The sequence below is a fragment of the Mus caroli genome, unplaced genomic scaffold (assembly GCF_978045245.1).
Source record: "Mus caroli unplaced genomic scaffold, Mus_caroli_1 scaffold_18, whole genome shotgun sequence".
Taxonomy (NCBI): domain Eukaryota; kingdom Metazoa; phylum Chordata; class Mammalia; order Rodentia; family Muridae; genus Mus; species Mus caroli.
In genome coordinates, this window is record NW_028227273.1 from 16673547 (window position 1) to 16685714 (window position 12168).

At 42.9% G+C, this 12168-nt stretch overlaps 1 protein-coding gene across 3 annotated transcripts in view; it reads right to left on the reverse strand.

Annotated features, from left to right (window-relative positions):
- Window positions 1-12168, reverse strand: part of Crim1 (cysteine rich transmembrane BMP regulator 1) — a 179351-nt gene that overhangs the window by 147476 nt on the left and 19707 nt on the right. The gene's annotated exons all lie outside the window — the stretch shown is intronic.

Sequence of the window (12168 nt, forward strand, 5' to 3'; positions counted from 1 at the left end):
CCTATTCAAAGACTAGCTGAGATCTGAAAACTGTTTCAAAGTATGCACTAAGTGAGGTGACCCACTGATGTAGCCATCACTGTGCTTGAATGTCCAGTGAAACATCTAACTCCACAGTCTTCAATTAGCAAATGTTTTGCCACCTAAAAATAGTAAGTCTTGGGTAAGGGGAGACTCTCTTAGGGAAGGATCTAATGTTTTGTTTCATCTCTTCATCAGGGTTCCCTAAAAACCTTCCTCAGCCATCTCTCACGTGTCCCAGTGTTTCATCTTCCTAAAGAGGTACTTTTGTGTAAATAACATTTATTGAGAGGCATTAAGAGAATAGCCCCAAGCTTCTTAAGGATTCTCTAGTTACAAACAATGGTCTATAAAAATGTCCAACATCTGGCCCTTCAAGTCCTTGGCATGGAGCACGAAGCCCATTTAGACTAAGCCCAACACACATCTTCAACTTCCTGTCTTCCACATGTCCCCTTGCTGCAGCAACACTAAGTGGTGCTCATCTTGTTACCCATGCTGCTGCATGACTCCACAGCACTACACAACCCTGCTTACAGTAACTTCACAGGAAGCTCCTAGGAACTCTCAGAGCCCATCCTCAGAGATGAACTTCCTGCACCAAGGCTGCACCTTCTAAGCCTTCCCAAACAGCATCACCACGGAGCATACGGAGATTCGCTCCCTCAACCACCACAGTGGGTTTTGTGGCACTGCAGAGTCCTTACTGAGCTATCTTAGGACCCGGCAACTAGCGACTTCGCAAAACATCATCATCTGCCGAAAGGAATCGGGACAGAAGACAGGAGGACTGGAATGAGAGCTAAGCAATGTGAATATCCGAGGGTCAAACTATTTCTAGAAAGTAAATCTGAAGCAAGATGAAGAAAGCCACCTATGACCAAGCATCTTTGGATTTCAGGTTTTTAACTCTGAAACTACTACTATAAACTCCAGTCTTTTCATATCAATGCTGTCTGAATCAGTGCTTCTATGTATCAATATTTATGACATTTTGAATGAGTGAATAGACACCCTATGTCTCCACCATCTTAGAGAAATAATAGCAAATAATAAACTCTGAGTTTCCTTTCTGCCACTTCTGCATATCATGGCATTCGATAATATGATGCGAGTTAATGCTTTTTGCCAGAAAGGCACTTGGGCGCATGAATAATGCACAGAACCATTTTATAAATATTAATGTATGCTGTGGCCTTGCAGCTGTTAGTCAAATAACCAAAAGCAAATCAGAAGACAAGGTATAAGAGCTGCACTAATCCAAGAGTGTGAACCATGACTATAGTGAGAAGTGTGAACACCTATACTGAGAAGTGTGAACACCTACAGTGAAAAGCATGAGCGCCAACGGTGAGAAATGTGAATACCTACAGTGAAAACTGTGAACGCCTACAATAAAAAGTATGAATGCCTACAGTGAAAAGTGTGAACACCTACAGTGAGAAGTGTGAACACCCATGGTGAAAATTGTGAATACCTACAGTGAGAAGTGTGAACGCCTACAGTGAGATGTGTGAACATCTACAGTGTAAAGTGTGAAGACCTACAGTGAAAAATATGAAGGCCTATGGTGAGAAGTGTGGACGCCTATAGTGAAGTGTGAATACCCACGGTGAAAAGTGTGACTGAATCTTTAAGCAAGAACAAAAAATAGGATGCTCTGAAAATAAGTCCTTTGTAGAATTTAAGGTCTTTGTCACAGAAGCTGACCCAGCTAGCACATTAGGGAAGCACATTGCACCCCCTGGTAACAGCCAATACTAGATGAGCAACTGTGATGTGTCAGCAAATGGACTAGGTGCCTCACCAGGATGAACTCACTTGGCGGAGGTGAGAACCCAGCCACCTAGGTCTGAATTCCACACAGACTGTATTGCACAGGCAAGGTGAAGACTAAAGACTATGGGAAAGTGAGCTGGGCACTGCCTGAGCAAAATTTCAAGTTCACTGGATGCTGAAGACATGAACTCTTGACAACGCAAGATATGACCACCATTGACTTTCACTCTGGTCAAGGCCTATCTATAGGGTATATGACCTTGAGGCCCACTGCTGAGGGTCCCTTAACACTGGGAACAGGCAAGCACACCTTGTAGCCAAGACAAACAGTTCGTGGGCATTCCTTTGCAACCATCAGAAGGATGGAAAGTTTAAGCTTATAAGCATGACCTCAACTCTTTTACCCTCTAAGAAACAAAGGTTTCTTTGTGAGAGCAAACAATGCCTCCATCTACAGCAAGGCTCCTGAAGGGCACATAATGACATTTTTTTAAAGGTGTAATGATCTATAAGTAGCATTAAGGAATCTTTTCAGGATAATGGCTTTGTGAATTCAGCCAGTACCTGTGGTGTAAGAAATGCCTTCACAAATCAACGTAAACCTGCTGTGAACTTCACCTTACTAACATCTGCATTCCTCAGGATCCACCAAGTGGAAGATAATCACCCAAAGACTGATATCCCGCAAGCTCTATTTCTGATGGATTCTTACCTTCAACACCAAGACTGTTCTACAAAGAGGTAACTTCCCTAAATATCTAAACCTCTGGGGCTGAAGAGGATAGCTCAGTAGTAGGACACTTGCGTATCACGAAACTCAGCTCTCAACATCACAGTGGGTGAGTGTGTAAGCAATAAGTCAATAACCCAAACCTGTGCGTGTGTGTGTGTGTAAGATATGTCTACATTTGATCTCACAACTACAGGAATCTTGCTATTTGGTCCCAACAAGAAGCAGTTTGCAAGTACCAGTCCATGATAACAATATTTTTATGCACAACATTACAATTTCCTAATGATAACTTGTTTCACCATAAGATACATGGTTTTTTTTTTAATTTCTGAGAGCAATGTGTATGAGAACTGTATTAAATACGAGAGCTAGCATAACAGGCATGGCTAGTTAGGAAAAATTGACAGTATGAGATCTGTCTGACACACTGACTTTAAAGGCAGCCCGTCCTTCCAGTCTGCCCTGGATTCTCCAGCAAATGGAGATGATGGGACAGTGACAAGGATTCTTAGGCAGGCACTTGTGCCCCAGCCCCTTGGAACATCCATCTCTAGGTGGGTGCATACCCCACCACCTTATTCCTCAGGTCTGAGATTGGCTTTGTGCAGGACTTCCCCTAACTATTTAAGAGTGTAAGTCAGCTAGCACCACCACAGTCGCTGCCCACCTCCCTGCTCTTTTTTGAGTTTGCCTCTTCTTTCTTTACTACAAAGCTTTAGGTTGGTAGGGACTTTTGCCCGTCCTCACTTCTGTATCTTCCACGACTGTAATAGAATTCAGCACAAGTAGGTCCTGCAGAAGTATTTGCTGAATGAGTCAATTCCCTGGGTAAAGGTACGTTTTCATTTCCATGTGTTTTTGTAGATACCATTTCCTCGTCTCAGGGAGACTCTCACGCCCTCTTCACAGCTACAGCTATCTAACCTAGGTTAATCTACCTCAAGTCTCTATGACACCTTTCTCGACACACCCCATCTAGAATCTCCCCCAACAACCCTTCCCTGACCCTAAAGCATTACAGCTGCTGCTTTGCAAGCTGGACTCTAAGTTTCTTCATTTCTATCCTGGTTCCATGTGCAGCTGATGAATAGCACACCGTGAGGCCACAGAAACTACCTGCTGAAGGAAATAAGAGAATGGTATGTCTGGCTAGGTGACATGGTTACTATTGCTGCTACGTTGAAAGAAAAGCATCACCTTTAAAACCTTTCAAAATTATATAGTCAAGTGTGGTGGTGCGTGCCTTTAATCCCAGCACTTGGGAGGTAGAGGCAGGCAGATCTCTGAGTGTGAGGCCAGCCTGGTCTACTGAAAGAGTTCTAGGATGGCCAGGGCTATACAGAGAAACACTTTGGAAAAAAAAAAACCCAAAACCCAAAACAAAAAACAAAAACAGCAAAAAACTTCCTATATGTCTCCAGTGTTCTATTCATTACGAGCACATTCATATTTAATATCACGAGATGCAGAATAAATAAACAAACCTTACAGTAATTAGGCCTTCTGGGGACACGATGGTAATTTTCAGGTATTTTAAACTATGGCAGTGTCAAAGAATGAAGTTCATACATTTTTGTATTTCTAATTAGAACACATGCATGCATAAGCATGCGCTCACAGAGAATAACTAGTCGGCTTCAAATGAAACATAAACAAAAACTGTGAATTACCCAATTCTTCTCCCACATGCTCCCACAGAAGTATTCCCATATGCAGTTAGGTAGGTGGATGTTCCAAAGTCGTAACTCTGCAACGCGTGTTCTATTTATAGTCAGTCTTCAGAGTGTGAAGAAAACCACAAGGAAATTATTCAAATCACAAGACTCACAACTTGTGGAACTACATACACCCTAACTCCCACCCAAAGGTTGAAATTTTTGCTAAGTACAGTAAGTATATTCAAGAATGAACACATTTAGATCCAAGAAGAAATAACTGCACTGACAAACTTTCCAGAGTCTATTACAATCAAACGCACGTTCTGGTTAACTAGCGGAGAGGGTCACTAGTTTCTACCAAATGACTAGGAGACCCAGCAAGACGCAGCTGCGCAGCACATACAGACACGTTACTGCTCTTTAAAGCATCCTTTAGTACTTCTGTTGGCTCTGAACTTCCAAACTTGTGGCAAACTGCTATGCTCTCTGGCAGACTTGTATCGTGAGGGTCTGGCATTCTTGTATCTGCCTCCTTTCTTGTACCAGCCAAGCTGAGGAAAGCCTGCTACATACACCTTGCTTACATATCCAATGAGTAAACTCTGAACCTACTATCCAAGACACTTCTGGTTAGGGACACTTCAGACCACTTGACCCAGAGCTTTATAGATAGCATGTGAGAAGAGGGAAGAGAGGCAGCACCCTTGTTTCACACAGATGCAGAACAACAATGGGGCATTGGTTACCATTCAGGACAACTTGGGGCTTAGGAAGAGTTAACTTCCTAAGCACGGGGGACTCCAGCTGCAGAGGAAAACCAAATTCTCCAAGTCCAGGGGCAAGAGGATGTCTCTCCTCAACAAAAACAGGTGTTTCTAAAACAGAAGAAGCTATAATTTCTACTCCTTTCACAAAAGCACGGAATTTAATTTTAAGTATCTCTTAACAAAAATGCTTGGCTTGCCTCCCCGGCAAATCTTGTTGCAGTTTGGAAACAGTATAATTTAGCTCATGATTAGAGAAGGGTTTACATGAATTCTCCACCAAAGAATTCAATTGGAAGGAAACTGAGGATACAGTTGTATGTCCTGAAAAGGGGCAAGAAGCTGAGGCAAGCATCATCAACCTGACACTTGTCCAGCATACCTTTTCCCGGGTCGATGAGTGACCCCAGTGTGGTCCATCCATAAGAGAGAGGAGAGAAAAGTAAGCAACAATGAACGTCAAAGTTCCTTGTTCCCATCACTAACCTAACACACTATTTGTCAAACAGGGTAGGTTCTGTTCTAAGGTTAAAAATGAGATGCAGTTTCCTTTGGGTGGAGGTAGGGAGGGGTCTTTCTTACCTTCTGATACATTTGGTTTTTGAAGTGAGACATGTGCTCAGTCTGGGCAGTCTCTGGACATTCCCGGTTTCCATCCATCTTTTCAGCATCTATGACTTCCTGTGCACCCTTCTCTTTACCTCAAAATCCCTTCCTCAATACCCTACCTTCTGTAGCAGCTTACATGCCTGAAGCCAGCTTTGCTGAGGGTTCACCCTCCACCTAGCAGCAACACACCTGTTCCTACCTGTGAACCCTCTGGGTAGAAGCCTCCTGAGCTGCTCTGGGGGATGGGAGAGTTAACACCACCCTGGGTTTCCTTTCCCTCCATCCCACCCCAAGGCCATGGGGCAAGCTGCTTTCTTCCTCCCAATTCCTTCCTGTTTCCCAGGCCAGGTCCATCCAGGACGCCTAACTGCCAGGGGTCAGAGTGCTACATTCCAGAGGCTTCACACCACCCCAGGGAGGGCTACAGATTCCTTCGTGGGGGGTGAGGGCAGGGTAGGGAGACTGGAGTTAAAAGTTCACCAGGGGCCAATTCAACCCACTGTGACTATGTTCCGGATAGTACCATGAGGGCAAGACGGGCATCCGGGGCCCCCAAGAACTTCGTTCACAGTGGACAAGTTTTCAACCTCTGTGCATGATTTAGGAAAACGAAGTCAGTGCTACAGATTTAGGAAAACGAAGTCAGTGCTACAGACGTTTTAAAATAGTAAGAGCATTTGATACCTGGCTCACCATCTCAGATCTAATTGTCAAGTAGAGGGGCTGGCCGAGGGAGGCTTTTCTAAGGAACTATCTCTAGAATTCTGACTCCTGGTAAATGAATAGTCCTCTGGCCCCAGTCCCTTTGAGAGTCTGATGCGCCTTGGACTAATAAAACGCCCCTTGTACTCCCAGGTAACATCCAAATCTCCTAACTCACTGAGGAACAACCTAGCTCCCAACACTGAATTTCTCTGCCACTCAGGCCCAGGTCTCTCAGAATCTCATCCGGTTTTGCTCTGTTTTTATCCCTCTCAGGTCTCAACCCAAACCTCCCCAGGACTTCCCAGGTCAGCCTACTGGATGCCTAAAGGCTCATGGAATTTGGTTCCAGGATACACGGTATATCATGATTGCCCTAGGGCAGAAGGTCATAGCAGAATAGGAACTGACAACCTGACTCACCTACAGCCCAGGAATAAATGGAGCAACACCAACGTTGCCCACGGCTGACTCTTTACACCATTAGAACCCCAGAGGGTAAAGCTACCACGGGGAGATGAAACTGTGGGGAGATGAACTGTAGCCCTAACAAGGACAAATAGGAATATCGTTAATGGAAACAGACTTGAGAAGGAAAGAAGGGAGAAGGAACATCAGGAGAGTAAGGGCATGAGGTAGGTAAAGGCACCTAGTTAAGGTAGCCTTCATATGTTAGTCAAAGCCATCAAGACCATGCCTGCCAAATCCTGTCTCAAGACCGAATGGTGAAAATCTCTGAATGGTCCAAATCTATCAGCTATGCTGCTAAATAAATGTTTTCCTTCTGCTGTCTTTAAAGCCAACCATTGCTTTAAATAAATAAATGCCTATGGGCAAGGCTGAAGACAGACTAAGCAAGTGTGTAAGAATTAATATAACCCTACAAAAAGAAATACCATCTCACTGTAAGCAATTGCTTTTTTTTAAAAAAGAGAAAAAAAATCCTGACCAATTAATCACCTATCACCCACTTATTTCTTACCAAGCATGGGTTGCAATAAGGCTCTCCTGTTTATTAAGGATCAAACACATACAGTTTGCTTTGTGTGTGGCGAATCATCGGGATTTAACTTAGAATTTGGATGCTCCCCCCCTTTGTCTCTCTCCCCTACCTCTCTCCTGCACACACACTACCTTCCAGGAGAAAATGGCTCAGGGTTTTCTGTTCACAAACAGAAACCGCCACGAGCCACTCTCCCGGTATTGTTGGCAGACTGCATTCCTGTCAGCGATGAAATAAAAGCACCCGAGTTTTGCACATAAGCAGTGTGGGACTACAGCAGAAGCAATTAGACGGCCCATAAAGTGTGCCTGTGACAGCTCTTCCTTTTATGAAGATCCGACTTTAAATGGACCGCTTCAGTGTGGGTGAGACAGATGTGGGGTAGAGAGAGCGACCACGTGCCCTCCCATTCTTCCTACAAAATGAGGAATCCTTCAAACCAGGGTGAAATAATCTTTCCACACAAGAATCACCCTGTAGTCACTTATGTTAAAATAATTTTTTTTTTTATATATATAAGTTGAGTACCAGGGGAAGATTTAATGGCTTAAAAAAAAAAAAAAAGAAAAGAAAAAGATCATGGAATACAGAGAACTAGAATGGGGAAAGAAGTTATTAAAATGACAATGAGCGGTAGAAATGGTGTTTTTTCAAACAGAACAGGCTGCTTTGTTTGCTGGAGACCATGGGCACATTTGCTTAAAGCTCTTACAAACTCCACCACCAAAAAGGATCCTGTCTGCACTCCTGTTGCACAAATCTTCTATTTAAATCTAAATATGTTTTGAACGTGAAGAATCACTTAGGAAAACAAAACAGACATGGGGCTTTCATGCATAGTCCTCCCACATTTTTCTAGCTAGGATGGCCTTTTAAAAATGGTGACTGCTGGTTCATGGAAACAAAGTTCTTGTCCTCCAGCTGACAGTCTTTATCACATGAAACATTGTCAGCAAACAAAACAAAAAAGAACTTGTTTTCTTAACTTTGGAGGAAAAAAAAAAAAACAGAACCAAGAAGACCCAAGGGCTCGCCTCATTTTGTGAGAGCTTCCAGGGTTCTCCTCAGGAGTAGGGTTTAGACAAATCACAGATAACTGGTGGCATCCTACCCCACCCCCACCATCTCATCTGGGCCATTTGGAGTCCATCCATTGCTCTGGTATGAGCAGGAACTCTGAGAGGCACCCTCAGATTCAATACCCAAGATGGCGCCTACCTATGAGGAAAATCAACAGCAGCCCTTTCCAAGCATTTAAGCTACCGGATTGAAGAAAAATACTCACCAACTTCTGACTCATAAAAAAAAAAAAACAAAAAAAAAAACAAAAAACAAACAAAAAAACCAAAGCAATAAGCAATTGCTCCATACTAGGTACTGAGGGGCTACAAAGGGGCATGGTAAGCAACTTCATTACAATGTATCTATCTGTCTACCCTATGGGGATGCCCACCTGAAAGGCACCCGTGAGTAAGGACACAGAGCAAGCTCATAAAGAAAGAACAGAGCTTTCTTATTATATCCACGGCCTATTTTAGGGGTTTGGAATGTACCAATAACAGTGTTTACTGGAAATAAGTCCCCTGATTAAGCTCTTTCATCTTCCCTAAATTACCTTAGGAGCCAGTAAATATTAACAAAACTTCTGACAGACTGGGTATGGTAGATCTGATCAAATCACAGGCACGCTGTGATTAGAACAGGATTTGGAACTCCCAACCAGGGAGTAAATATTCTCATGCCTACACCACCACACTCAACACCTTTATTTATACTTAGCAAGAGAAAAGACAACCACCTCCCTACCTTCTGAACACACCACTTAACGTGGCATTTTAACAAGCACCTGGTACGTGAAAGCCCCTGTTCCATGCCAAGCTACAAAGACGTAACGGCAACCGGTATTTACTGTGTGTGCACTAAGTACAATATACCACTCCAATTACTCTCCATATTAATTGTTTCTCATAACCTCCCCAATGAGAAGACACCACCACTATGCCCATTTCCAGATGGAAAGCATGGAGTGGCTTGGCCAGGATAAGACAGTCACTGGGCTAGCCTGTGAACTTACTTCAAGCACAATTTTGCTACTATTAATAAAATATGGTTTCTAAGAAATCTGTCATCTATATTTTTCCTGAGAAAGTAATTTTCTCCAGTTAGGCTTTCTTGAAATATATTCCTAACCCTCCTTAGAAAACAGAGACCATCCTAATGGTACTTGTAGGTGCAATGACCCAAGAGGACCCTGACCCCATTGTTTGAGAAACTTGCAGCAAGGGGCACTACAGCAGTGCTACAGGGTAGGTAAAGGCTAATGAGAAGAGCTGTGGTCACTGGCTAGGCATAGACCCAAGTACATGTGTGTAGGCCTTGAAGGTGAGGATCAACCAAGGACAACATTTCCATGTGGGCAGAAGCAAGGGAAAGAATTCAGAGCCTGTGCAAGTCAGTGATCAACTGACAGACACACTGAAGCCAGCCAGAGTTAGTCACCTATTGCTCTAGCCATGGGCCAGACACGATGAAGGACAGGTACAGGGCCACAAACTGCCACACACCACTCTGTCCATCAAAGACAGTGTGCCTGTGGAATATATGGCACTTGTCTTCCCACCACTCCCCCAACACTTGATGCTTTTTTTTTTTTTTCAATTCTCACCAGCAGGTTAAGAAGTTGAGTACCGAGTTCTGAATGTGGAAAGAAAGGGCCAGATGGCTGAGACTAGCATACTGGTAGAGACTTTGAAGACAGTCCCAGAGAAGAGCTAGACATTAGGGTCACTCGTCCGAAGAACCAACTCTTAAAGAGGTAAAGTGTGAAGCCAGCTATAAACATCCACCCATAAACAATTCCATCCACCATCTACTTCTGGCCAGAACCTCAAACTATATTTATGCCTTCTCTAGCAGTCGCTCATCCTAACAGCCAGAAATAAACCCAGGGCTCTGAAAACCCAACGCCTCTTCCCCGCTCCTCTGAGTTGGCCAAACGCCAGGGCTCTGTAAGCAAGAAAATGTAGCCCGGCGACATCACAGTATCATTCACCTACTGTTTAAACACTCACCCCCATACACACCTTACACACGCACCCCCATACACATCGCCGTCTACCATACAACAAGGACCACACCAACCCAGCTCATTATAAATAGATGTGAACATTTATAAGCTCAGTGAGGGAGCACTTGTAGTCTAGGTAGATAATAAAGTGCAGCTGATTAAAGATTAACCAAAGGACTGGAGACAATCTACTGAGTCTCAGCTTAAAATGGTTTTACAAAGGGATTTCAATAACACGGGCCCCACCCTGAGCTACACCTTAGGAAAGTCCCAGGTTGTCTCTGTCTCAAACCTTTTCTGAATTGTGAGCAGTGTTCTCATATCTCTTTCGTCATCTGAGCAATACAACCTCAGCATACACACTCTGATGGTGGTACTAAAGGCCAAGTAAAAACTTATACTCCTTTAAGTCAGTATTTTGGTCAAAAAAGTATCTCTTAAGTACTAGTTTGATACACTTCTGTTTTATGGAATATCTTGATTGGTATATATCATACACAGTTTACAGAAATATACACTATAGGGGCAACCAAAGTGTTCTGTATCCCTCAAATCTAAAGGTACTTAAAAAATGCAAAACCTCTATATGAAAATTGATCATATGATTTTTGAAGACTATTTCTACAACTGGTTGAATCAAGAGTTCTTCAAATATTGAAAAAAAATTGAAATATTGAGACACATGACATAAACTGAATAGGCAACTAGTGTCAGAATTGTAGGAGCAAGCAGAAAGTCAATAACGATAGAAAATAATGTATTCCTGATAGGATTTCAACAGCCAGTCATGACCATGGACCTAATTTGTGTCTGGGTAAAATCTAGGTTTCCATGTTTTATTTTATAAAGTGGTAGAAGTGAGAGAGAGAGACTGTCTGAAATATATAAAATCTACAGTATATATGATATATGTAGACTACACATGTTGCAAAATCAATGTGAAGTTAGTATCTAGCTCCCTATTTAGTACTGACTTACATTTATTACCCATACTCTAGAAGCATATGTAATTCGCTTAGATGCTATCCCACTCCTCCCTCCCCACCGAAAGGCAATGAACTCAAACGTCTCTCTCAGTGGGCTGGCAAGTTGCACAAAGCCTACAATCATTAGTTAGCTCTATAGCTTGCCCTAAGAGTCACTGCAGCTCCATTGGAACAGAACAGACAGCAATCAAGAGCTAAATTATGCCCTGAGCAGAGACACAAAGGGCACATCCTACGTGCTAAGTGGCTAATCCTTAGCTGGGGAGAAGGCACAACTATAGTCATCTGCTTGCAGAGCTTAGGCACTCGGAAGACCTTCTGATCAGCTCACTTGGAGGGACTTTTTCTTGCTTGCTTTCTACACAGCCCAGAAAGGAAAGTGGGCAAAGAGATGAAGGAGAAGGCTGTATTCAGTTCAGTGCAACCACTTGGCTTACATTAAATATAATAGGGAGACCACGTAACAAGACAGGAGTATGTACCCACAAACCCGAAAGAAATAGGATACACAGTGCATAAAGAAAACCTAAATACATAAAAGACTAGAAAGAAACATAAAATCATAAAGCTGGTTCTGTGTATTTGTGTGTGTGTGTATTTTCTTAAGAAAAGTTTTTTAGATAGCTTTTCCATCATGCTATGTTTATAATAGTTTCTTTTAAAATGACAGCAGCAGGCCTGATATTTGGCTCCAGCACACACAACTGGTGATGGGAAATAAGATGTTCAGAACTGGAACTACAAAGGGACCATGAATGAACTGTAGGCTTCTTTTTACAAACAACATATGAAACTTATCACCAAGAATCTTTTGAGCCACACAAGTTTTTTTTTTTTAAAGATTTA